Source organism: Papio anubis, chromosome 4, assembly GCF_008728515.1.
Source record: "Papio anubis isolate 15944 chromosome 4, Panubis1.0, whole genome shotgun sequence".
Taxonomy (NCBI): domain Eukaryota; kingdom Metazoa; phylum Chordata; class Mammalia; order Primates; family Cercopithecidae; genus Papio; species Papio anubis.
In genome coordinates, this window is record NC_044979.1 from 171,585,421 (window position 1) to 171,612,367 (window position 26,947).

The 26,947-nt window shown below is 43.3% G+C and overlaps 2 pseudogenes; both read left to right on the top strand.

The window, feature by feature from the left end:
• Nucleotides 1-17,109: 17,109 nt before the first annotated feature.
• LOC116274610 lies at nt 17,110-17,750 on the top strand (annotated as a pseudogene).
• Nucleotides 17,751-17,907: 157 nt separating this feature from the next.
• LOC101017796 overlaps nt 17,908-26,947 on the top strand; it is a 31,749-nt pseudogene continuing 22,709 nt past the window's right edge.

Genomic DNA, 26,947 nt, shown 5'->3' on the forward strand with positions numbered 1-26,947 from the left:
CTAGTTGCAATGTGTGAAACGTGAGCGTGCACTTGCATGAAATACCGAGCTGATGAGGGACCTATCAGATCTCCATAGGAATGTTATTTATGTAGAGATGAAGTGTCATGAGGTGGACAACATAAATGTGTTTCAGCACAGCATATACAGACTGATGACCAGATAAGGCAAATGTGACAAAATGTGCACGTTGTTGAACTTTGGTGAGCGTATGGGTGTCTGTTATTCTATTCTTGCAACTTTTCTGTTTGTTGAAAGCTTTCAAAACCTGGGGGTTGAGAGTAGAAACTCCTAGCTCTGCCCTCTGATTTCCTGACCTCAGGCAGAATACTGTATCTTGCTTTGTCTCTGTTTCCTCAACTATCAAATTGGGATGACAGTTATAGGATTATATGTATTGAGATCAAGTGTTGAGAACAAATTAGCTGGGTGTGATGGTGGGTGCTTGTAATCCCAGCTACTCGGGAGGCGGAGGCAGGAGAATCACTTGAACCCAGGGGGCGGAGGTTGCAGTGAGCCGAGATAGCACCACTGCACTCCAGCCTGGGTGACAGAGCGAGACTTCACCTCAAAAAAAAAAATAGTGTTGAGAACAGCCCCTGCTGTCATTAGTTCCTGTAAATGGGCCTGACACCGTCCCTGCTGGTAATGAGAAGTGTGTGTTTACTGTCTAACACCCAGTAAGTGCCCACGCCATTCTCTTTCTTCCACAGAATCACATTGTCGCGATCTCTCACACTTCACCGGTGAGAATTAAGGCTTAGAGAAACAAAAAGCGATCACCCGTGAAAAGAAGGAGAGACCCCTTATTTTGTCTTCTTTTTTTTAATTCTCCAAACTTTTTCAGAAGAGTACCTTATTTTATTTATTTATTTATTTATTTATTTATTTATTTATTTATTTGGAGACAGAGTCTCAATCTCAGCTCAGCGCAACTTCTGCCTCCCAGGTTCAAGTGATTCTCCTGCCTCAGCCTCCTGACTAGCTGGGATTACAGGTGCCCACCACCACCCCTGGCTAACTTTTGTATTTTTAGTAGAGACAGGGTTTCGCCATATTGGCCAAGCTGGTCTCGAACTCCTTGCCTCAAGTGATCTGCCTGACTCAGCCTCCCAAAGTATTGGGATTACTGACATGAGCCACCGGCCCCGGCCTAGTCCCTTATGTTAAAAGTGAGGTTTACTTTAACAAGTTTCACCTTTCAGTCGGGCCATTCATTTCTTCCTAGTTTTTGTAAACAGACACCAGAAACAACCACATCTACTACAGCAAGACTGGTATTCTCAAGTGCTACTTTAGAAACGTATACCTGTATTGCAAAGATATTTTTCCCTTAATACCTTACAAATAACACCTAGCTTCTTTAAGAGATTTAGAGAAAGCATTGTTCCAAATTCAAGTACCTGCTTACCTCTAGGGGGGAGGGGAGGAGGACACACACGTGGTTCCGTCTTTATTGCTAAGGATTTCTTATGCCAGGTGATAGGTACATGGTGCTAAAATAACATTTTCAGAAAAAGGTAAAATCATGACATACAGATATAAAAGTAGTATTCAAAAAATGTATTTTACTCCTGAGGGAACCAGGGAAATGTTATAACTGGTTCAAAGGAAAAGCTAAAAGGGCACAGATTATATGGAATCAACAAATGTTGAGCTGAATTGCAAATGACGACAACATTGGTGTTTTCACAGGGAGGAGGAGGTCAATTCAGTCACCACTAGACAGGACAGCACTTGCACCTCTGTTACGTACAATTTAGAAAGAGATGCAAGAATGAACAGGGCCATAGCTCGATGCTACGAGTCTTGCCTTGCAAACACCCTTCACTCTTGTGTGAGTCTGGCAAAACTCCCATCCCCAAGATTAATAACCATGCCAGCCTGCTCTAGCAGCTCTTAACACATGATGACGCTGGGGAGAAAGGAAACAAGAGGCTGACTGTGCTCTTATGTTTCCATCCCAATCCCAAACGGACAGCAATTCTAGCCAATGCTGTCTTTTCCCCTAATAAATTCACTCTCCTATGCTGTAAAATGATTATTCTTTCTGCATATCTCCCAGACTAATCATGCAAGAGGATGTCCTCAAATTGTTCCCTAAAAAAGAAATAGGTGCCCCTGAGAGTCGTTCAACATACCTCTAACCAGACAGCACACCATGCCCCGCTTTCCGTTACAAGAAGAGGCACACTGCTTCCCAGGCAGCGCTCCCACCTGAGTCCTGGTTTGTCCACTATCGCCCTCCCAAACATTTTGTTCTTGTAATTATTCCCTTTCTTTCCTTCACCAAATTCACCTCTCTGAGGTTACCATTGCATAAAAACATGCTTTAATATCTGTCCCAGCTTTTAAAACTAAGGAGTTGAGTCACACAAAGTAGGTTCTCTGACCACACTGGAATTACGTTAGAAATCAATAGCAAGGTAGCCAGAAAAATCCCCAAATAGTTGGAAACCAAAAAAATACACTTTCAAACACCCTTAGTCAAAAAGATATCAAAAGTTAAGAAAAAAACAAAAAATTAAAAATTTTTTAAAAAGATACTGAAAGTTAAATTCAAAAGTATTTTGAACTGAATGAAACTGAAAACACAACATATCAATGTTTCTGGGATGGCACTAAAGCAGTACTTAGAGGGAAATTTATACTACTTAACACCTATACTAGAAAAGAACTATCTTGGCCGGGCGTGGTAGCTCATACCTGTAATCCCAGCACTTTGGGAGGCCGAGGCGGACAGATCACCTGAGGTCGAGAGTTCGAGACCAGCCTGACCAATATGGAGAAACCCTGTCTGTACTCAAAATACAAAATTAGCCGGGCGTGGTGGCACATGCCTTTAATCCCAGCTACTAGGGAGGCTGAGGCAGGAGAATCACTTGAACCCGGGAGGTGGAAGTTGCTGTCAGCCAAGATCACACCATTGCACTCCAGCCTGGCCAACAAGAGCCAAACTACATCTCAAAAAAAAAACAAAAACAAACTCTCAAACAATGACCTCTAGTTTCTAGTAAGAAACTAGAATGAGAGCAAATGAAACCCCAAATGAGCAGATGAAAGTAAATAAAGATCAGAACAAAAATCAATATAATCAGAAGAAAGCAATAAAGGTAAAAAAAATCAATGAAGCCAAAAGCCAGTTCCTTGAGGAAAAAAAAAAAAAGTGCTAAACCTCTAGCCAGACAGATCAGAAAAAGAAAAAAAAAAATGAAAGACACAGATTACCAATGTCAGGAATGAGAAATAGCATCATTATGATTAATAAAAAGATAATAAGGGGTTCGGCAGTGACTCACCCCTAAAATCCCAGCACTTTGGGAAGCCGAGGCGGGTGGATCACCTGAACTCAGGAGTTCAAGTCCAGCCTGGCCAACAGGGTGAAACCCCGTCTCTACTAAAAGTACAAAAACTAGCCAGGCATGGGGGCGGACACCTGTAATCCCAGCTACTCTGGAGGCTGAGGCAGGAGAATCACTTGAACCCAGAAGGCAGAGGTTGCAGTGAGCCGAGATCATGCCACTGCACTCCAGCCTGGTCAACAGAGTAAGATTCTGTCTAAAAAACAAAACAAGGCCGGGCGCGGTGGCTCAAGCCTGTAATCCCAGCACTTTGGGAGGCCGAGACGGGCGGATCATGAGGTCAGGAGATCGAGACCATCCTGGCTAACACGGTGAAACCCCGTCTCTACTAAAAAATACAAAAAACTAGCCGGGCGAGGTGGCGGGCGCCTGTAGTCCCAGCTACTCGGAGGCTGAGGCGGGAGAATGGCGTCAACCCGGGAGGCGGAGCTTGCAGTGAGCTGAGATCCGGCCACTGCACTCCAGCCTGCGCGAAAGAGCAAGACTCCGTCTCAAAAAAAAAACAAACAAACAAACAAACAAACAAACAAACAAAAAAGATAAGAGCATATTACTAACAACCTCATATCATTGGAAGTAACTTACATAAAATGTACACATTTATTAATATTTAGAAAAACACTCAACTCACTGAAGAAGCAATGGAAAACCTGAATAGCTCTATGTCTGTAAAGTGAAATATCAAATACTCTCTGAAAAGAAAGAAATATTGGTTGGGGCATAAAGGAAACCACACCCAGCAGGTGCCCAGCTATTGACTTGACTTTGATAGAGAAAGTGGACTCAGGGTGGCAGGGCACAGGCAGTTCAGCCAGATCTGCTTGAGTAAAGCAGAATCATGATGAGACGGTAGCTCTCTGCTAATCTTGGAGTCACTAATCAAACACACTCAGATCAAACACGTGGGTTACAGTGAAGAAGATGAATGAAGGAGTCCAATTGACCGTCCATACATTGACACACCTTTGGCAATTCCTTCGTTTTATGAGTACACGTCTCATGGGGAGACGCCATATATTTTAAATATTAACTGTGACTTTGGATAAAACAAAAATGTAGATACTTTTAGCAAACAGGGGTTATATAACAATTAGAGAAAACATTCTAATAAATGGCTTACGGCATAGTAGGAGTTTCATAAACATTCTCTCCCATTTGAGAATACTAGGAACCACACAGAGATTGCCTGCCCATGCCTGGAAGTCTAATTACAGGACATCTTTTTTCTCTAATTCTTAAGTTTCAGTTTCTCTTAAGCAAGAAAGGGGATCTAACTGCTAACTAAAGCAGTTAGTGTGTAAATAATTTCATTGCATCTTAAGATAAAGCAAACATCTGCATTTCGCAGTGAGTGATGGGTGCACAACCAAGAAAATTACTTAGCACGTGTTTTCCTCCCTTTGGGATTCTCCCAAAATAGTTTTAATTCAACTGTCACCTGTCTCAGGCCCCCTACTGACCCATCATCATCAAGTTTTGCTTTCAGGGAGGCAGACCTCTTAGCCCTGCAAAGCATTGCTTGGCTCAGCCAGGATCAAAAGAGGGATGTGTCTTGGGATGACACAATACACAGCTCATGGAGAGGGTAGATCCGGGAGTCGGGGCATTAGAAAACTTTCTGGAACATTCAGCCCCTCCGGCGTTGCAGCTCTGGAATGCAGAACTTAGTTCTGCTGAACAGCCTCAACCCAGCCATGCTGGCCTGCAACCATGAGGCACCTTCAGGCTGGAACAATTCGGAGACTTGACATCTCTGTACACACAGGTCTCAATACCACTTCTAATGTGTACGAGGTGTTAGTCTCAGATAAACAGTACTGGGCATGTTGGCTGCAAACAAAGTAGCATCTGGTGGAGCACACGGAGGTAGAAGAGAAAGAGGAGTTGCTCATGACATGGGGTCAGAATCCATGCCTTCCATTAGCTGGGCTACTTACTTGGATCTCCATAATCCCAATATAGGTGAGAAGGTGTCTATACCCTGTGAAGTATAATTTTGGCAGAACAAGGTACATTTCTGAGGATATGGACTATCCCAGGAAGTCCATCCCTCACAAGGATTTGCCATTCAGAACTGCCCAGTCCTGACACTAAAAGACAACAAAGGAGATTTAGGGTCACACTAGCTATTGCAGATAGCCCCTAACGTGTAATCACAATTCTATAACTTTATGTCATCTATGCCATAATTCCCATTTTGGGGAACAGTAATAGATTGAAGACTGGCTGCCAGGAAGATATGTCCATGCGTCAGAATCTATGAATATTTTCTTTGGAAGAAAGATTTTTGCAAATGTAATTAAGGATTTCAAGCTGAGCTCATCCTGGATGATCTGGGTAGGCCCTAAATCAATGACAAGTGTCTTTTTACAAAACAGAGAGAGACAAGGCAGGCATATGAAGACAGGTTGGTTGGAGGGATGTGGCCAAAGACCCAAACCAAGGAAAGCCTGCAGCCCACAAAAAGCTGGAAGAGTCAAGAAGAGATTTCCCTCTAGAGACTTTGGAGGGAATGTGGCTATACTCACAGCTTGCTTTCAGACTTCTGGCCACCAGAACCGTGAGAGTAAATCTCTGTTGTAAGTCACCAAGTTTGGGGTTATCTGTTTCGTTTTGTTTTGTCTTTTGAGACAAAGTCTTGCTCTGTTGCCCAGGCTGGAGTGCAGTGATGCGATCTCGGCTCACGGAAACCTCTGCCTCCCAGGTCCAAGTTCAGGAGCAGCTGGGACTACGGACACGCATCACCATGCCCGGCTAATTTTTGTATTTTTGTAGAGACAGGGTTTCACCATGTTGGCCAGGCTGGTCTCAAACTCCTGACGTCAAGTGATCCACCTGCCTTGGCCTCTCAGACTGCTGGGATGACAGGCGTGAGCCACCACGCCCGCCCGGATGTGTTATGGTGGTCCTAAGAAAGAGAAACTGAAATCCCAACATAAGCAAATATCCTGTGACTGAAATTAACCCTCCAACAACTTCCCACTCTGGCCTGACCTAACTATAAACCTCTCTGCTCACTCATATAGACAGCCTTCCAAGTTTTCTCCAGTTCCCTGGAGCCTAGAAGCAAAAACCTATGACAACCTTTTTCTTGATCCAGCAGTGAAGACCCATCCACCTCATCTCAGAGCAGCAGTAGCAGCAGCAGCTGTGCCTGAAGCCCTCTGTCACCTTACCCCTGGAGCCTCCTTTAACATAGTGGGCCCTCCAGCTGCACAATTTTTGCTTCTCACTGAAAATAGTCAACCTGATTCACCTCCCGAGACATTAGAACGAGATCTCAAATGCCTAGAACAACTGACTGCTGCACGCGTCTTCACGTTTTTGTTCCTTACATAGCTTTGTTTTTATTTACCTTTGTTCCTTATTGACCTTTGCTCCCCCCCCCCCCCCCCCCACTTTCTCTGCTGCTCTAAGGTTCTGGATTGCAAATAGCTACGTCTTATCTCCTAACTATGTCACCCGTGTGGGCCCCTGTTCCTAATACTGCCTTTGTACCCCTCGTGGCTCCATGGCTTAAACCTAATTTAACCAACCATTGGAATTATGTCCACGTTTGATATGTTTTGCTATGTCCCCACCCAAATCTTATGTCAATAATCCTCCCAGTGCTGGATGGAGGTGGGTCCTCGTGGGAGTGACTGGATCATGGGGGCGGGTTCTCATGAATGGGTTAGCACCATCCCCCCCAGTGTTGTCTCATGATAGAGTTCTCATGAGATCTGGCTGTTTAAAAGTGTGCGGCCCCTCCTCCCTTTCTCTCTTCCTTCTACTCTAGCCATGTAAATCGTACCTGCTTCCCCTTTGCCTTTGGCCAGGATTGTAAATGTCCTGAGGCCTCCCCAGCCATGCTTCCTGTATAGCCTGTGGAACTGTGAGCCAATTGAACCTCTTTTATTTGTAAGTTACCCAGTCTCAGGAATTGCTTTATAGCAGCGAGAGAATGGACTGATACAACATCCCTTTGGGCATTTCCCAGTTTCTATTAGTACCAATCCCTTGTAGTGAATCAGTTGTGTAAATGGCAAATACTATAACAAGCCAGATGGCCAAAAACTGAGTACTCTTTATAAGGTCATGCAAAAAAATGGGAATTTTCTGTCTCGGTTAAAATGAAACTTGGGTATCCTTTCATAGAAATTAGCACTTCAACCACACTTAATAATAGAGCTTAGTAAGTAACCAACTGATGTGGGACTAACTGTACAAGTGGAAGATTCTTCTCTTACACAGATGCTTTAAGGAAGGTTTCTACTTACGCTTAGTCTCCTTGACTATGGAACTATGTGCTGATGTCTACATCTCACTGCCTGGTACTGGAATAGACTTGTGTTGACTTGTGTCAAAGCTGTAGGACAATTACACAACATCATGGGGTATTTTGGCCAACAATGGAACGTTGGGTGGCATCCAGTGACTGATAATGGATTTATGCTACAAAAGCTAATTGGCTACTGCCCACAAATTGGACAGAGACTTGCCAACCCTATAAGCTGATGCCAACTATCAGGAAAGTTCCTGATATTTCTCTGAGTCCCTTTGGCCCATTGATTTCCCCTCATTTAAAAAAAAAAAAAGTCTTCAAATCTCTTAATTCAAGATAAAGAAGCCAGGCATGGTGACTCATGCCTATATTCCCTGCACTCTGGGAGGCCGGGACAGGAGGATTGCTTGAGGCCAGGAGTTCAAGACCAGCCTGGGCAATATAGTGAGATCCCATCTCTACAAAAAAATTTAAAAATCAGCTGGCCATAGTGGCACATATATGTAGTCCCAACTGCTGGGGAGGCTGAGACAGGAGGATCCCTTGAGCCTGGGAGTTTAAGGCTGCCGTGAGCTACGATCATGCCCTGCACTCCAGCCTGGGCAACAGAGCAAGACACTGTCTCAAAAAAAAAAAAAAGAGAAAAGAAAAGAAAATATGAGCTTCAATTTAAAACCCTAAATCTTAACCTTTGAGGAACAATTCTGTGCTGCTTTATTCTGTCTTCAGGCATACCTATTTCACACTTTAAAGAAGGCCCAAAAAGTGGCTCAAAAAACCCTATGTGCCTTGGTTCAGAGACTGACAGAGAACTAGAGAGTGTAATTAAAGCCAGAGGTCTCCTTGCCTAAGAAATTCACAGGACTGGATTGACAGTGGGTTAAAAAGAGTCATTCTAGATATACTACTGCCTTCTCAAGGCAGAACAGGCGCCATCTTAGAGAACGTTAAACTTCCATCCTACAGTCTTTTCTATGATCTTTAATATTATAGAGATCTGGGAAATAAAGACATTAGAAAATTCAGCAATCTGGGCTGGGTGTGGTGGCTCACGCCTGTAATCCCAGCACTTTGGGAGGCCCTGGTGGGCAATCACCTGAGGTCAGGAGTTCAAGACCAGCCTGTCCAATATAGTGGAACCCTGTCTCTACTAAAAAAATACAAAAGTTAGGAGATAACACCTGGCTAATTGTGTATTGTTTTTAAGTATAGATGGAGTAGTGCACAACTGTAGCCCCAGCTCCTTGGGAGGTTGAGGCAGGAGAATCACTTGAACGTAGGAGGTGAAGGTTGCGGTAAGCCTAGATCATGCCACTGCACTCCAGCCTGGGCAACAGATCGAGACTCCATCTCACAAAAAAAAAAAGAAAAAAGAAAAAAGAAAATTCAGTAATCTGGTCGACAGTCTCACATCCAGTTCTTCGGGTTCTTCAAACAGAGCAGATAGCATCAGCTTTCTTGGCTTAAATTGTGCAAATTTGGTTCCTGGCTGAGAAGTAGACGACAAACAAAGTTCTTCAGTGTTTCAGTGATCAAACATGTACTTCTACAGAATCATAAATGTTGCCACACAGTCGCTATTTTATCACTGATCTTATTGACAAAAACAAGAAGACCTAGTATCTATTGAAACTGAAGTGACTTCCAACCATGAATACTTCATCCAGTGCTGTAGGTCAAAGATGTTTTCTCTTCCATAGATGTGGTTGAAATATGATTCAAAAATTATGTCTCAGTAATAGAAAGGTGAAGAAATTATAACTTGTCAAGCAGATTAACTATATAGAGACCACAAACTTAAAATCCAGATAGACTGGTTCAAATTCAAACACCTTGAGTGTCAGTTTGTTTGGTGGAGTCATGTTTTAGAAAGATAAGCTCATAAACGGTTCAAATACAGACAACTTTAGCACCTCTCCTAGTTTACAAATTCTGGCCAGCCACAATTTAAACCTCAATTATGAACTTCTGCTCCAAGATCACCCTATGACTAACCATCCAAACATAAAACTTCGTGGCTGAAGACCCTGGGAGAGTCTATTGGGTGGAATTATTCAGCCAGTGGCTCCCTTGCCTAGTAAGCTTCTAATAAAGTTAGCTTTTTTTTTTTTTTAATAATAATCAGGTTTTTCTGGTGGTCTTATACAAGTCTTTGAAAGCTCATTGTGTAATATTCAGGAAGCAGTAAAGAAGACTTTTTATACCCTTGAACTCGCCTTCTTTCATACTGTTTATAGTCAATGATTCTGGGATAGATAATGTAAGAATAGGGAAGTTGTTTGTTCAAATTACATATTGCCTTACTTTCCCCAATCTCCAACAAGATCCTGCCACACAAACCAAAACAAACTCAGAAGCACAACTGCAGTAAGCCAGTACCAGTGAAGGAAGTAAGTTGCTTCTCCAGGTAGTGCTAGAGAAAGTGTCAAAACCATTGGCCATATTGAAATCATCCATGCAAAACCATGTTAAGTTAGAGATGTGACAGTGAGTTAGTATAACATTTGCTGGGGCCAGGCACCATGGCTCATGCCTGTAATCCCAGCACTTTGGGAGGCCGAGGCAGGTTGATCACCTGAAGTCAGGAGTTCAAAACCACTCTGGCCAACGTGGCAAAATCTTGCCTCTACTAAAAATACAAAAACTTAGCCGAGCCTGGTGGCACGCCTGTAATCCCAGCTACTTGGGAGGCTGAGGCATAAGAATCACTTGAACCTGGGAGGCGGAGGTTGCAATTAGCCTAGATCACACCACTGCACTCTAGCCTGGGCAACAGAGTGAAGCTGTGTTGCAAAAAACAAACAAACAAACACACACACACACACACACACATTTGCAAAACACATAACTTCAAAGAGTAGCTCTTCGAGTCATTACTCCCATCTCTCTATGCCATGTGATATCACCTGCTTTCTCGCTGGGTGAGGGTTTGGCGGGGGTGGTTACAAGGAAGAACACATCAGGGGGAAGCACCAGAGGTAGCAAGGTCACAAGTGTGGGGCCTAGAAGCGTCATCGCTGCTCACATTAGTGCTGCTGGTGCTGGTCCTCACCCCAATCCCATGTCCAAGCTCAGGAGCACTAATGTTCTGCCGTCCCTCCTGCGCCTCCACTTCATGCTAGAGGCCTTAAAGGACTGCAACCACTGGAAACACAAACAGGCCCCTGGCACGGCTGGTCTTTGGACAATTGTGAAAGACACAAAAGAAGACAGCTTGTAGGGGCAGGCGTGGTGGCTAACGCCTGTAATCCCAATACTTTGGGAGGCCAAGGCAGGTGAGTCATATGAGGTCAGGAGTTCGAGACCATCCTGGCCAACATGGTGAAACCCTGTCTCTACTAAAAATACAAAAATTAGGCCGGGTGCGGTGGCTCACGCCTGTAATTCCAGCTACTTGGGAGGCTGAGGTAGGAGAATTGTTTGAACTTGGGAGGTGGAGGTCTAGTTTTTTTCCTCTGTGGTCAGAAAAGAAACTTGATATGATTTATGTTTTTTTGAATGTCTTCAGACTTGTTTTGTGACCTAAGATATGGTCTATTCTGGAGAATGTTCTATGTGCTGATGAAAATGTGTATTCTGCGACAGTTGGCTGAAATGTTCTCCTATTGTGAATTAGACCTATTAGATATAGTGTGTAGTTTAACTCTGATGTTTCTTTTTTGATTTTCTATCTGAATAATCTGCACATTAAAAGTCTTCTACTATTATTGTATTTCAGTCTGTCTTTCCCTTAAATCTATTCATGTTTGCTTTATATACTTGAGGGCTGCAGCGTTGGTTGCATATATGTTTGTAATTGTTTCACCTTCTTGCCGAATTGATCCTTTTATCATTATATAGGGACCTTCTTTCATTTTAGTCTTTGATTTGTAGTCTATTTTATCTGATATAACTAGAGCTACTCCTGTTCTTTTTTGGTTTCCAATTGCATGGAATATCTTTTTTCACACCTACACTTTCAGTCCAAGTGTGTCTTTATAGGTAAAGTGGGTTTCTTGTTGGTAAGAAGACCCAATTTATAGGTAAAGCGGGTCTTATTTCTTTATCCATTCAGCCTCTCTATGCCTTTTCATTGGAGAACTGAGTCCATTTATGTTGTTTCATTACTGACAAGTAAGAACATACTACTGCCATTATGTTGGTTGTTTTCTGGTTGTTTTGTAACTCCTCTCTTCTTTTCTGTCTTCCTTTGTGGTTAAGGTATTTCCTCTGGAGGAAATACGTTTTTATTCATTGCTGTTTATTTCTGGTGAATTTATTATAGGTTTTTGTGTTGTGGTTACCATGAAGCTTACAAAAAACATCTTAGAGTCCAGGTGCGGTGGCTTATGCCTGTAGTCCCAGCACTTTGGGAGGCTGAGGTGGGCGAATCACGAGGTCGGGAGTTCGAGACCAGCCTGGCCTACATGGTGAAACCCTCATCTCTACTAAAAATATGAAAATTAGTCAGGCATAGTGGCAGGCGCCTGTAACCCCAGCTGCTCGGGAGGCTGAGACAGGAGAATCACTTGGCCCTGGGAGGCAGAGGATGCAGTGAGCCAAGATAAAAAAAAGAAAATTCATAGACTTAGAACAAGTTATTTTAAAGAGAAGACAACTTAGATCACAAAGAAACAAAAAACAAAAGAAGTTTACATTTTAACTCCATCCCCTTCCACATATTTTGACTTTTAATTGTCTCAATTTATATATTTTATATCACCTCTTAACTAGTTGCTATTGCTATTATTATTTTTTGATAGATTTATCTTTTGGGTTTCATATGAGAGTGATGAGTGGACCGCACATCATACTTATAGCATTAAAATATTCTGGGTCTGTCCATGTACTTAATTGTACTCATGGGTTTTATACCTTCAATTGCTTTCTCTTTTCACATTAATGTTTTTTCTTTCAAATTGAAGAACTCCCTTTAGCATTTCTAAATGCCACGGGCCTAACAGTGGTGAATTCTCTCATAATTCAGTAGTGCTTATTAGCTTATTTTTATATGTAGTAGCTTTAAAGATTTTGTCTGTCTTTGAGTGAGATTCTCTGCCTCAGATTTGATCCATGGCCATCCTTTCTTAAGTTACTAAGGCACACGGTAGGCTTGGCCTCAGCCAGCCCCCAGTGGTACAGCCCATGCCCCCAAGAGTCCCCTAGTCTTCTCCCACATCACACAGGGACACTGGAGTTGTTCCCAGGGTGTATCCTTGGACTGGGTCATTTTCTGTGTTGAGATGACATCATGGCCGGCGAACAAAGACAGTGTTATCTGTTGCTCTTTTTACACAATGCCAAGTACCAGCCTACCCAAGCCTCCATCCTACTACTGCCAGCCAGCGTGGAAAGGCCTCATTGGCATTCAGCACCAGGCTTCCAGACACTCAGGCAAGCCAACAGTTGCCACCATACCTCAGCTGCCTGCCCTTTCACACAGAGGAGCAAGGGCAAATGAGAGCTCATATTTCCCACCAAGGAAGGGATTTATCAGGCAGTGGGAGAGGGAGAAGCTTAAGAGAAGAAGAGACTAGAAGTTTCCCTCTCTTCCAGTCCCTCATTCACAATCTCTGCAACCTTCAGAGAATGGCTCCTCTGTTCCTGGATGCTGAAGAGTTAGTGGGTGACTGGACATTGCTCAGAGAGCTCGTGGCCGTCTGCCAGCTGCCCTCAGGAGGATCTGGGGCCTGCCAGAGTTAGCTATAAAGGGATGCTGGGTTTTGGAAGGTCCAGTTGGACTTAAGAAGATAAAATAAGAAACTTACGCCAAAATCCTTTAAGGCTAAGCTCTTGGATTTCTTTTCTTTTTCTTTTCTATTTATTTATTCATTTTGAGACAAGGTGTCATTCTGTTGCTTAGGCTGGAGTGCAGTGGCATGATCATATCTGACTGCAGCCTCAACCTCCCGGGCTCAAGCAATCCTCCTGCCTTAGTTTCTTGAGTAGCTGGGACTACAGGTGTGGACCACCGTGCCTGGCCATGGGTTTATTTTATTTTATTTTATTTTATTTTTTATTTTGTTGTTTATTTTTTTGAGACAGACTCTCACTCTGTCACCCAGGCTGGACTGCAGTGGCATGATCTCAGCTCACTGTAACCTCCACCTCCCAGGTTCAAGTGATTCTCAAACTCCTGACCTCAAATGATTCACCTACCTCAGCCTCCCAAAGTGCTGGGCACCCGGCCCTTGGGTTTACTTTCTAATGCTTGAGGCAGTATGTAAATATGAGTTGTCTATTTAGTTAATTTAACAAACCTCTGTGGTAGGTTAAAAGAAATGCCCTTCTCTCCCTGCCAAAAATTTCTATTTCTTATCCCCAGGAGCTGTGAACATTATGTATTGATAAAAGAGTTAAATATTACCTTACATGGCAACATGGGATTGAGTTAAGGATTTTTTTTTTTAAGATGGAGTTTCGTTCTGTTGCCCAGGCTGGAGTCCAATGGTGCAATCTCAGCTCACCACAACCTCCATCTCCTGGGTTCAAGCGATTCTCCTGCCTCAGCCTCCTGAGCAGCTGGGATTACAGACATATACCACCACGTCTAGCTAATTTTGTATTTTTAGTAGAGATGGGATTTCTCCATGTTGGTCAGGCTGGTCTTGAACTGCCGACCTCAGGTGATTCACCCACCTCAGCCTCCCAAAGTGCTGGGATTACAGGCGTGAGCCACCGTGCCCAGCCGAGTTAAGGATTTTGAAGGAAGAGATTAATCCTGGATTATCTGGGTCAGCCCTAACCACAATCACAGGTATCCTTATAAGGAGAAAGGAAGCAGAGGGAGTTTTTACAGACTAGCAGGAGAAGGTGATGTGAAGTCGGAGTCAGAGACTACAGTGATACAGCCACAACCCAAGGACCACCTTCAGCCACCTGCTATAGGAAAAAAAAAACTATCTGGGGAATGTGAGCCCCTTTAAATTATCAGGCCCAGAGAGGCATTTAAAATATGACACCAGGCTAGGCGAGGTGGCTCACATTTGTAATCCCGGCACTTGGAAGGCCACCTTGGAAGTCCGAGGTGGGTGGATCACTTGAACTCAGGAATTCAAGTCCAGCCTGGGCAATACGATGAAACCTTTTAAACATAAGTTCCAATTTCAAATCATCTCTTTGTGAACACATATGACTGTATGCTTTCAGAAAAAGCCAGGTCACACTGAGTGCTTTGCTGCTTAGAAATTTCTTCTGACAGATACCCTAAGTCATCTGTCTCAAGGTCAAAGTTCCACAGATCTCTAAGGCAGAAACAGAATGCCACCATCTCTTTGCTAAAGCATAGTGAGAGTGACCCTTGCTCTAGTTCCCAATAAGTTCCTCATCTCCATCTGAGACCACCTCAGCATGGACTTCCTTGTCCACATCACTATCAGCATTTTGGTCAAAACCATTCAGCAAGTCTCTAGGAAGTTCTAAACTTTCCCACATATTCCTGTCTTCTTCTGAGCCCTCCAAACTGTTCCAACCCAACCTCGGCCTGTTACCCAGTTCCAAAGTTGCTTCCACATTATCAGGTTATCTTTATAGCAGTATCCCACTATCCCAGTACCAATTTCCTGTATTAGTCTGTTTTCACATTGCTATAAAGAACGCCCTGAGACTGGGTAACTTATAACAAAAGAGGTGTAATTGACTCACAGTTCTGCATGACTGGGAAGGCCTCAGGAGACTTACAATCATGATGGAAGATGAAGAGGAAGCAAGGCACATCTTATGTGGCGGCAGGAGAGACAGCACAAGATGGGGGAACTGCCAAACACATTTAAACCATCAGATCTCATGAGAACCCACCCACTATCATGAGAACAGCATGGGAGAAACTGCCCCCATGATCCAATCATCTCCCACCAGGTCTCTCCTCCAACACATGGGGATTACAATTTAAGCTGAGATTTGGGTGGGGACACAGAGCCAAACCATATCAGCGTTCTTAGTCATGATTTTATCACATCTTCAGCTTTTTGGGGGACTGATTGTACAACGGGAGGCAAAAATAAGGGCTAAATAAAGGGACACTATGAACAAGTGCACAATCACAGAGTGGCTCACACCAAGGAGGGCGCTGTGATGCCTCCTCCACCACCAGCTGCATCTGGGACACACCGTCCCTCAGTGGCTCTCGCTGAGCTCAGAACACCCACAGGCAATTCTACATTCTGCCAACTGCATTTGAACCCACAACTTTAAGCAAATCATTTACAGAAGTGTTTGATTCATGAAAATGAAGATCTTGGCTTGGTGTGGTGGTTGACACCTACAATCCCAACCCCTTGGGAGGGTGAAGCAGGTGGATCGCCTGAGTCCGGGAGTTTGAGACCAGCCTGGGCAACATAGCAAAACCCTGTCTCTACCAAAAATACAAAAGTTAGTCAGGTGTGGTGGCAATAGCAACAGGGGATGGCCAAATGCCTAAGCAGATAGGGATGGGTCCCCTAGGAAACCCCACCTCCAAGCCGAATACAGTTTAAAACCTGAAAGCCAAGCTGCAAGTTCAATCCATGGACTAGATTGAGACCTTGTCTTCCCCTTTGGCGCACTTTCCTCTGATTAATCCCCACCCTTCTCACCTATTTTACATATATCTACCCTCTCCTAATTGGTTTCCTACACTGCCATGCCCACCTTTGAGTGATGTCTTCACTTTAACCTTTTTCACGTACCCACAAACCAATCAGCACACACTCCCCATTCTGAGTCCATAAAAGGCCCCAGATCCTGTGGAGTTGGGGGTAACTTTCCCACCTTTGAATAGGTGGACCAACCCTGAGTCATCCCGCTGCTGAAAACCGTTTTCATCACTCAATAACATTTTTCTCTGCCCTCCTCATCCTTCAACATCCTGTGTATCCTCATTCTTCTTGGATGCAGTACAAGAGCTCAGGAACCACCAAACTCAGGTACAAACTATGACACAGACAAGCTGCGGCATGCCAGCATGGCCAAGTGTGGCCTGGGTAGGATATTGCCCAGGATCCCTGGCTTACAAAGTGACTGAGAAGAAAAATTCTACATCAGCCTATAGTCCCAGCTACTGGGGGAACTGAGACAGGAGGATCACTTGAGCCCAGGAGGTTGAGGCTGCAGCGAGCTGTGATTGTGTGATTGCACTCCAGCCCAGGTGACAGAGTGACCACACCTAGTCTGGTAATTTATTTTTAGAGTCCTTATCTCTTGGAGGAACATAGTGACTTTTCTTTTTTATTTGTTGACAGACTCTCACTCTGTTGCCCAGGCTGGAATGCAGTGTCACAATCTTGGCTCACTGAAACCTCTGCCTCCCAGTTTCAAGTGATTCTCATGTCCCAGCCTCCTAAGTAGCTGGGATCACAGGCATGTGTATTTTTATATTTTTAGTAGAGACAGGTTTTCCCCTGTTGGCCAGGCTGGTCTCGAACTCCTGGTCTCAAGTGATCTGCCCACCTTGGCTGGGATTATGGGCGTAGGCCACTTGCACCTGGCCCATGGTGAATATTTGTGGAGAAAATAAGATATCTTTGGGTTCCCAGTGTTCCATTGTCACAGTTGGTGGGCAGTAACTGAACCAAGATGCTGTGGAATCTACTGGCTGTTTATCAGATTGCCCAGAGGACCATAAGCACTGCTTTTTATAGGTATTTTGAAAATAAAGTTCCAGAAAAGCAAAAGCTGTTTCAGGAGGATAATGGAATTCCAGTACATTTAAAGGGTAGGGTAACTGATACCCTCCTCTACAGAGTAACCATGGTTCTTAGAGTTGGTGGGATGGCAAACGCCATAAATCTGCTGGCCATGGCTTCCTTTCCCAAGAAGCAACACTGACTTTGGTTATCCCAGCAATCACTTGGTTCAATTTCATTGAGCTCTATATGGACCAATTATCTGAGCTCTTCTTTGGGTATCAATATTTATTGACTTATACTTACTGTCACCAATAAAGCAGTTTTTACCACAGGGGGTGGGAGATGTCTCTGATTTTAGAACAAATCTGTGGGGTGAAGAATGTGGGAGTGAAGGGAGATATTCATGAAACAAGACCATCAGTGTGTTAATTGCTGAAGCCAGGATGATGGGGGATTTTGCTTATATAAAAGCCAAATGAATAGATTATTCTCAGATTTCCATAATAACATTGCTAAAAATGAGCCATTCATCAAAGAAAATTGTACCTGTTGGCCAATTTGCCAAAAATACTTTCTTTTATTAAACTTATCTCAGTGAAACAGCTGAGTCAACAGTAATTAGACCAGTCCTTGACTTCAGTCAAAATATGATAAGAGGGTAAAGGTCTAAAAACATGGCCTTTCATTTTCTATAGATATGAGCGAGGAAGGCGAGGAGAGTCCAACTATCCCGTACTGCCCAGTTCCAAAAGATTTGATGTGCAAGTCTCAGGAAGGCAGTCTCCCAGGTCACTGCCGAGAGCCTCGACTGCGAGAGAGTTGACTCCAAGCTTGCTGTTTGGGAAGCCATCTGACTTTGAAGAATCTGAGACTCTAGGTTTAAATATATATATATGATGAATTTATGAATTGATGAATTATTAAGATGTTTAGGCATGTTTTTAGGAAGAATATTATCAGATGGCAAGAGGATATCTGCATAGCAGAACTGCCAAAATGGGAAGTGTGGACAAGAAACTACCAAGCAAACAATTGATATGGTGAACTCATATTGATGACTTCTAAACACCAAAGAAGCTGCATAAACAAAAGAAAAAACAAACAAGTATAGAGAACATTTATAGCCTCATGAATAGGACTTAATATCCTCGATAATATAAAGACCTTTGACAAATCAGTAAGCAAAGAGGGACTGTGGTAGAAATGATGAATTAGCACTGAAAACTCATGCCCACCTGCTACATGCCTTCCTGCACCTACAAAGGCCAGAAAGGTAAAAGAAGCTCTATACATTAGCTGTCTTTAAGTAACAAACCACCCCCAAAAAACTTAGTGGCTTAAAATGGCAACAATTTATGATCTCTCAAGAGTCTGCAGCCATCTCATCTAAGCTAGGTGTACCCACAGGTCTGTGGTTGCTTGTGGAGCAGTTCATCTAGGTTGAGCTTAGCTGGATATGGCTCTAATCCATATGGTTCAATCTCTTTCAGGGACAGCAGGCTAGCCCAGGTATGTTCTCATCATAGCACTGGCAGGGGTATAAGAATAGCAAGCCTCAGCTGGTAGTAGTGGCTCACACCTATAATCTCAGCACTTCGGGAGGCCAAGCCGGGCCGATCACTTGAGGTCAGCAGTTCGAGACCAGCCTGGCCAACATAGTGAAACCCCATCTCTACTAAAACTACAAAAATTAGCCAGGCATGGTGGCACGCACCTTAATCCCAGCTATTCAGGAGGCTGAAGCAGGAGAATCACTTGAACCAGGGAGGCAGAAGTTGCAGTGAGCTGAGACTTCACCACTGTACTCCAGCCTGGGTGACAGAGCAAGACTCTGTCTAAAAAAAAAAACAAACAAAAAAAAAAACAAGCCTCAACACACACACTTTTCAAAACTAGGTATCACATCTACCAATATGTCACTCACTAAAGCAAGTCATTATAGGGGAGAGAGAAAAAAAACTTTCCTCTAGCCCCTCAGGTTCAATGGCTGGGGCCCTGCAAATTAGAGTGACAAAAGACAGGAGAAAAGGTTTATCATTACATATACATATAGAGGTCTTCATAAAAAAGTGAAGACCCAGGGCAGGGCGCCCTGACTCACACCTGTAATCCCAGCACTTTGGGAGGCTAAGGCAGGCAGATCTCCTGAGGTCAGGAGTTTAAGACCAGCCTGGTCAACATAACCCTGTCTCTACTAAAAATGCAAAAATTATCCAGGCATGGTGGTGCATGCCTACAATCTCAACTACTTGGAGACTGAGGCACAAGAATCACTTGAACCCGGAAGTGGAGGTTTCAGTGACCCAAGATCACGCCACTGCACTCCAGCCTGGGCAACAGAGCAAGACTCTGTCTCAAAAATAAATAAATAAATAAATAAAAGAATAGAAAAGTGAAGACCCAAAGAAGCAATTAGACCCAGAATATGTACCATTTTATCAAAGAATGATAAATTGTGGAAACAAGACACGACAAAGGGAAAGGGTTTTGAGCTTCTATGGGGCAGTAAGTTGTGGGAAGGTAAATATATGGGGGAAAGTAATAGAAGATAAGGGTTATTTTAGTAAGGTTTATTTGCAGACTCTTCCCACTGCATATCTTTCATGGCCATAAAACCCACAACACTAAGCCACCTAGCCAGTGGAGAGAAAAAGCTCTCCTCCATAAGGAAAGGTCCTAAAACTGCTCAGGGATGGAGAGGCAACCTGGCTGGACCTGGCCTTCCCCCACACAGGGCACTGGCATGCCCCACACAGGCATGTGACTGAGGTCATCTTGGACCCTCCAGCCAATCCCAGCCAGCAATAAATATCACCAAGGAATTCCAATGAACACCACATAAAGCAAAAGAACTGGTCATCTATGTCCTGCCCAAATTCCCTGATCCACAGAAGCATAAGAATAGTTGTTATTTTAAGCCAATACATTTTGGGGTAATTTGTTACATAGTAACGGACAGCTAGAACCCCTGACCAATATAACTCTTAGTAGGAAATGGGCAAATATCTTAAACAGATAATTCACAATAGAAGAAATATAGACTACTGAGAATATGGAGAAAGTGTGTCCCAAATTCATTATTAATAATAAAGAATAAACTGAAACAAATAGACTATGTGTCAACTTGAGAAGTTTGTGTTTTTGTTTTTAATACCTAGTATTTGCAAGACTGTGGTAGAAGTGTTATTTTCTTATACTCCTGATGTTATGGTCTGAATTTTTGTTCCTTCTAAAACTCATGTTAAACCGAGGCAGGTGGATCACTTGAATTCAGGAGTTTGAGACCAGCCTGGCCAACATGGTGAAACCCCGTCTCTACTAAAAATACAAAAACTAGCTGGGTATGGTGGCAGGTACCTGTTATCCCAGCTGCTCGGGTGGCTGAGGCAGGAGAATCACTTGAACCCAGATAGCAGAGGTTGCAGTGAGTCGAGATCATGCTACAGCACTTTAGCCTGGGTGACAGAGCAAGACTCCATCTCAGAAAACAAAACAAAACAAAACAAAAAACAAAAAACTTAACCCCCAATGTGGCAGTATTGAGAGGTGGGGCCTCTAAGATGTGATTGGTTCATGGCCCTGTGCCACGAGTGGATTAATCCATTCATGGACTAATGGGTTATCACAGGAGTAGGACTGGAAACTTTATAAGAGGAAAAAGGACCTGAGCTAGCATGCTCACCCTACTCAGGACTCTACAGAGAGTCTCCACCAACAAGTAGGCAGATGCACCCCTTTGACCTTGTGCTTCCCACCCTCCGGAAATATAAGAAATAAATTGGTTCTTTATAAATTACCCAGTTTCAGATACTCTCTTATAAGCAATGGAAAATGGATTAAGATACCTGACTATGAACATGTCTGGTTCTTTTTTTTTTTTTTTTTTTTTGAAACAGGGTCTCACTCTGTAACCTAAGCCTGGAGTACAGTGGACACAGTCACAGCTCACTGCAGCCTCAAACTCCTGGGCTCAAGGGATCCTCCCATCTTGGCACCCAGAGTAGATGGAACTACAGGCACACACAACCACACTCGCCTATTTTTTTTTTTTTTTTTTACTTTTTGCAGCAATGGAGGTCTTGCTATATTGTCTAGACTAATCCGAAACTCCTGGCCTCAAGCAATCCTCCTGCCTTGGCCTTCTTTAAGCACTGGGATTACAAGTGTAAGCCACCATCCCTGGCCCAAATATAAGGCTTTATGAAGAATTTTCTCAACAGGCTTCAGCAGCCTTAGATTTTTTTTTTTTATATACATATATACACTGTGACTGTTAATTCTACTTCTAGGAGTTTATCCTCCCCCAGAAATAATCAGATGTGCATAATGCTTTACAGACACAATAATCCCTGATACACAATTAACCAGAGGAGAAAACTGGACACAACTTAAGAGTCCAAAAATATAACAGTCATTAAATTGTGGCACGTCACACAATGAAGTATTTTGCCAATATTAAAAATAACGTTTAAGAAACTTATAAAAGTATAGGTGAATTTTATTTCCTTTATAGGTTATTTTTCCTCTGAAACATTTTTCTGTTTTTTGTTTCTGTTTTGTTTTTTTTTTGAGACAGGCTCTCACTCTTGCCCAGGCTCAAGTGTGGTGGCATGATTTCAGCTCACTGTAGCCTCCACATCCCAGGCTTAAGTGATCTTCCCACTTCAGCCTCCAAAGTAGCCGGGACCACAAGGCATGTACCACCATGTCTGGTTAATTTTTGTACTTTTTTTTTGTAGAGATGGGGTGTTGCTGTGTTGCCCAGGCTTGTCTTCAACTCTTGGCCTCAAGCAATCTGCCCACGTTGGCGTCTCAGAGCTCTTGGGATTACAGGCATGTGCCACCATGTCCAGACTAAAACATTTTCTAATTATAAAAATTGTATGCACCATAAAGCTTTAAACTTGCTTTTCAAGACAAAAAGAATTAATTTTGAAGAAATAAACTGCTACAAAACAAAAAAGAATGGTAGGAAACATGTAGATTAAGAGATACAGTGTATGCACCTTATTTAGATCTTAATTCAAATAAAGTGTCTTTTACAAAAGAAACAATTGTGGAAATTTAAATACTGTCTGGATATTTGATTAAGAGTTTATTTTATTTTATTTTATCTTATTTTGAGATGGAGTTTTGCTCTTGTCACCCAGGCTGGAGTGCAATGGCACGATCTTGGCTCACTGCAACCTGTGCCTCCCGGGTTCAAGCGAATCTCGTGCCTCAGCCTCCCAAGTAGCTGAGACTACAGGCACCCGCCACCAGACCAGGCTAATTTTTGTATTTTTAGTGGAGATGGGATTTCACCATGTTGGCCAGGCCAGTCTCAAACTCCTGACCTCAGGTGTCCCGCGCCTCAGCCTCCCATAGTGCTGGGATTACAGCGTGAGCCACTGCGCCCTACAAGTTAATTTTTTAAAAAAACATGAAATTATGATATTGAATTTACACTTTTAACAAGAGTTATACTTTACAGATTAACACACACACCCCTCCCAATAAGACTAGTAGACATTTCACCTTGAGTATTTGAGGAGAAAGTGGGGATGGACCTGAGAAAGAAGACACAGTAAAAGTGTTTCCCAATGAGAAATAAAAAAAATCGGCCAGGTGCGGTGGTTCATGCCTGTAATCCCAGCACTTTGGGAGGCTGAATGTGGGTGGATCACTTGTTGCCTGGTCAACATGGTGGAACCCTGTCTCTACTAAAAATACAAAAAAATTAGCCAGGCGTGGTGGCGCATGCCTGTAATCCCAGCTACTCAGGAGGCTGAGACAGGAGAATCATTTAAACCTGGGAGGCGGAGGTTGCAGTGAGCCAAGATCATGCCACTGCACTACAGCCTGGCTACAGAGTGAGAATTCATCTCAAAAAATTAAAAATTAAAAAATAAATTCTAAGCCTCTCAACGGACTAAATGGATCCTCTCTTGGCCAAGGGGACTCCAGAGAAAGCTTGGAAGCTGAGTTCACAGCCATAAGATAGGAGATTGAACACACCTCATTATACCTACTCTCTCGCTAACAGTACTTAGGTTTTCTTCCATAAGGGCTAAACAGGAACCAGTCTTTGCAAAAGACTACTAGCTCATCTTCCCAGGCACAGAACAAGGACAAGATGAAACTAATCATTCCTTCATCCCTTCCCAAGACTCAGCCTTTTCTATTCGCTTTTTCTCCAGATCTTCACCTTATCGTTTGTAAAATGTTGGTTCCCTGGGCGCTAACTAAAGTCTTACAAGTATGTAATCATTTGCCTCACTGCTGCCCCAACCCCCTTTTTTTTTAAGGAAAATGTAATAAATAGTAAATTTTTTTTTTTTTTTTTTGAGACAGAGTTTCGCTCTTTTTGCCCAGGCTGGAGTGCAATGGCGCGATCTCGGCTCACCGCAACCTCCGCCTCCCGGGTTCAAGCGATTCTCCTGCCTCAGCCTCCCGAGTAGCTGGGATTACAGGCATGTGCCACCACCCCGGCTAATTTTGTATTTTTAGTAGAGACGGGGTTTCTCCATGTTGGTCAGGCTGGTCTTGAACTCCCGACCTCAGGTGATCCACCTGCCTCGGCCTCCCAAAGTGCTGGGATTACAAGCGTGAGCCACCGCGCCTGGCAAATAGTAAATTTTTTAAGAACCTCTTTGGAAAAAGCAGCCACAGATTCTATGACTCATGTTTTTCCCCTGTGCATCCTCAAGCTGGCTTAATAAACCTTGGTGGTGTGAGACTTAGTGCCTCAGTCACTCATTTTGGTTATAATTTTGGTAACCATGAAAGGATTACAGAGAAGAGATTAGCTCCTCTGACCTGCAGCAATTCTCCTGCCACCAAGAGATTCTCTCTGACTGTGCAAACTGCAAAGGTTCAAAAGCTTGCTCTCTCTCCTGAGGTTCCCTGATCTCCTGAAATTTTTGGTTTGAGATTCGAGGTTTATTTTGCCAGGGAACTCCTCTAGAAAAGGAGTTTGCTCACTTCCGATAAGGAAGCTGAGTTTGCTGCTTTCGTGCCAACAAAGAGCAGTCTTCAGCTTGGGCTGCACCTCCAAGTAAGGAGGTGGCTTGGGATTTCATTTGGGGATTTGGTAGCTGAAGGTCAAGGTTTATTGACAGCTGGCTGTAACTTCTCCTTTATACTCAGAGATCCCAGCAATAGGTAAATTTTGCTATTGCTTTTTCTGCATTTTTCGTTTCTTCCATCTTCTGTTAGATTTGACCAAATCTTACCATGCCCCCCATGTTGAGTAAAACCCCTGCAGCTACAGAAAATCAAGTTTCAACCTTAGAAACACTGGCTGGTTAAAATAAATCAATATTTTACCCCCCAAAATATTTAATATATATATATTTTTTTTTTTCTTTCTTTCTTTTTTTTTTTTTTTTTGGATACAGAATCTTCTAAAAGAGAAGAGGCTACCACCATGCCCGGCTAATTTTTTGTATTTGTTGTAGAAGTGGGGTTTCACCATGTTGCCCAGGCTGGCCAAAATATATATCTTTGACATATTTTAAAGTAGCTCTGCCAGACTTTCTGTAGTCTGAATCTCGGAAAGGTTAGCTAAGGCCTTCATTCCGAAGGCTCCTTTGCACACACGTTAAATAAATGTGCATGCCTTTCCTCATAATCTGCTTCACACCAGTGATTTTTTTCAGTGAACTTTTAGGGGGCTAAGGGCCTATGACTCCCACAGTGTGGCACAGCAAGCAGGGTGGCCAAAGCCATTCTTCTCTTCTGGAACCCACAGTGAAGAGAACCCAGGAGCCTGATCTGCCAGCCAAGAACTAGGAATTTCTCATCAGCCAGGCTGTCTGTGGACTCCAGCTGGGTGGATGGTAAAAATCACTGTCTCATCTCCAACGTTCTTCTTTTGTTTTGTTTTTGTTTTTGTTTTAGATAAGATCTCACTTCATCACCCAGGCTGGAGTGCAGGGGTGCAAACACAGCTCACTGCAGCCCCAACCTCCAGGGTTCAAGTGATCCTTCCACCTCAGTACTCCCAAGTAGCTGGGACTGCAGACGTGCACCACCATGCCCACGTAACATTTTTAGTATTTTTTGTAGAGATAGGATTTTGCCATGTTGCCACCTGGTCTCAAATGCCTGGGCTCAAGTGATTCTCCTGCCTCAGCCTCCCAAAAGTGCTGGGATTACGGGTGTGAACCACCATGCCCAACCTCACCTGCAAAGTTTTGATTATAGAAAAAAAGGATTTGTATGATAGTCTTGCATTGTGGTGACTCTGCTGTAATTCTGGTATTTTGTGTTATGAATATTCGCATCATTTGATCCCTTTTCCTCTAATATCCTTTTTTGTTGCCACTTTTCTTCTTCTTTCTGTGTTCTTCTGTCAGAATGAAACTGACCCAATTATCCCATAGAAATTTACAGTTCACCATCTCATAGATGTTTACAGTTTCTTTTGAATAAACATAGAAATTTACCTTTCCAGTCTTGACACTTGAGAAAGTTATATTCACCTTATCTGAGTTCCTTTCTCAAGAAACCAGCCATCAGGTCTCCCAGATAGAATCAAAGAATTGAAACTCATCGGATCACCACACCTGAATAATGAGATGCCAGACCTCTCTCCCTTTATGATTGACTAACCCACCAACTGCTGCCTGTTGACCAAGGCCCCTTTCCTACCCCTTCCTAATTCCTGTTTTCCTGCATGTTGTTACATTTCTGCTGTATAAACTCCTAACTTTAGTCAGTGAGGAGATAGATTTGAGTCTGATCTCCCATCTCCTCTGCTGTAGCACCCAATTAAAGCCTAGCAATACTGGTTGTCTCAGTGAGTGGCTTTCTGTGCAGTGAGCAGCAGGACTTAGCCTAAACCTCTAGGGTTTCAGTAACAATAAAGGGGGGTACCATAGGGTAGAACACGGGCCTAGAACTCTTGTAAGCCCCTGTAAGCCTGCTGTTCAAAACGGCGCTGCTGCCTGGTCAGTCTTTTGTGGTTCTGACTGGACCAGTGTCTGTTAAGACAAACTTTGCTGTGGGTCTCTGAAACAAAAACCAGACGAAGTTTCCCAGCCTTCTTGTTTCATGTCCTTGAGAGCTTCACTCTGTGACTAAGGGGGGATACTCTTAGTCTCTGCCATCCAGAAAATGTGATTTTTCAGGTCCTCATCTGATTTTCTGAGGGTCCAAGACACATAATATTTTAAGAAGCTCATTTTTTACTCTGAATGTATCAGGCTCTTATGGGAGTTTTGTCTTAAAAGGTTCCCTCCCTACAGGGCTTTTGTCACCTTTTGCTCTTTTTATTTTTTCTTGGTGTTTTTTTGTTTGTTTGTTTGTTTTGTTTTTTTTTTTGAGACCGAGTTTTGCTCTTGTTGCTCAGGCTGGAGTACAATGGTGCGACCTCGGCTCACCACAACCTCCGCCTCCCGGGTTCAAGTGATTCTCCTGTCTCAGCCTCCTGAGTAGCTGGGACTACAGGTGTGTGGCACCATGCCCAGCTAATTTTGTAGTTTAGTAGAGATGGGGTTTCTCCATGTTGGTCAGGTTGGTCTCAAACTCCCAACCTCAGGTGACCCGCCCGCCTCAGCCTCCCAAAGTGCTGGGATTACAGGCGTGAGCCACCATGCCTGGCCATCTTTTGCTATCTTAAATTTATTTCTAAGAGTAAATTTTGGGGCATCATGAAGATGCCTCCTCTATACCCTTTCTAGGAATATCTCTTGTTTATATGATAAAAAAAAAAAAAAAAAAAAACCTGGAAAATTCCCACCTAGGCTTGAAAG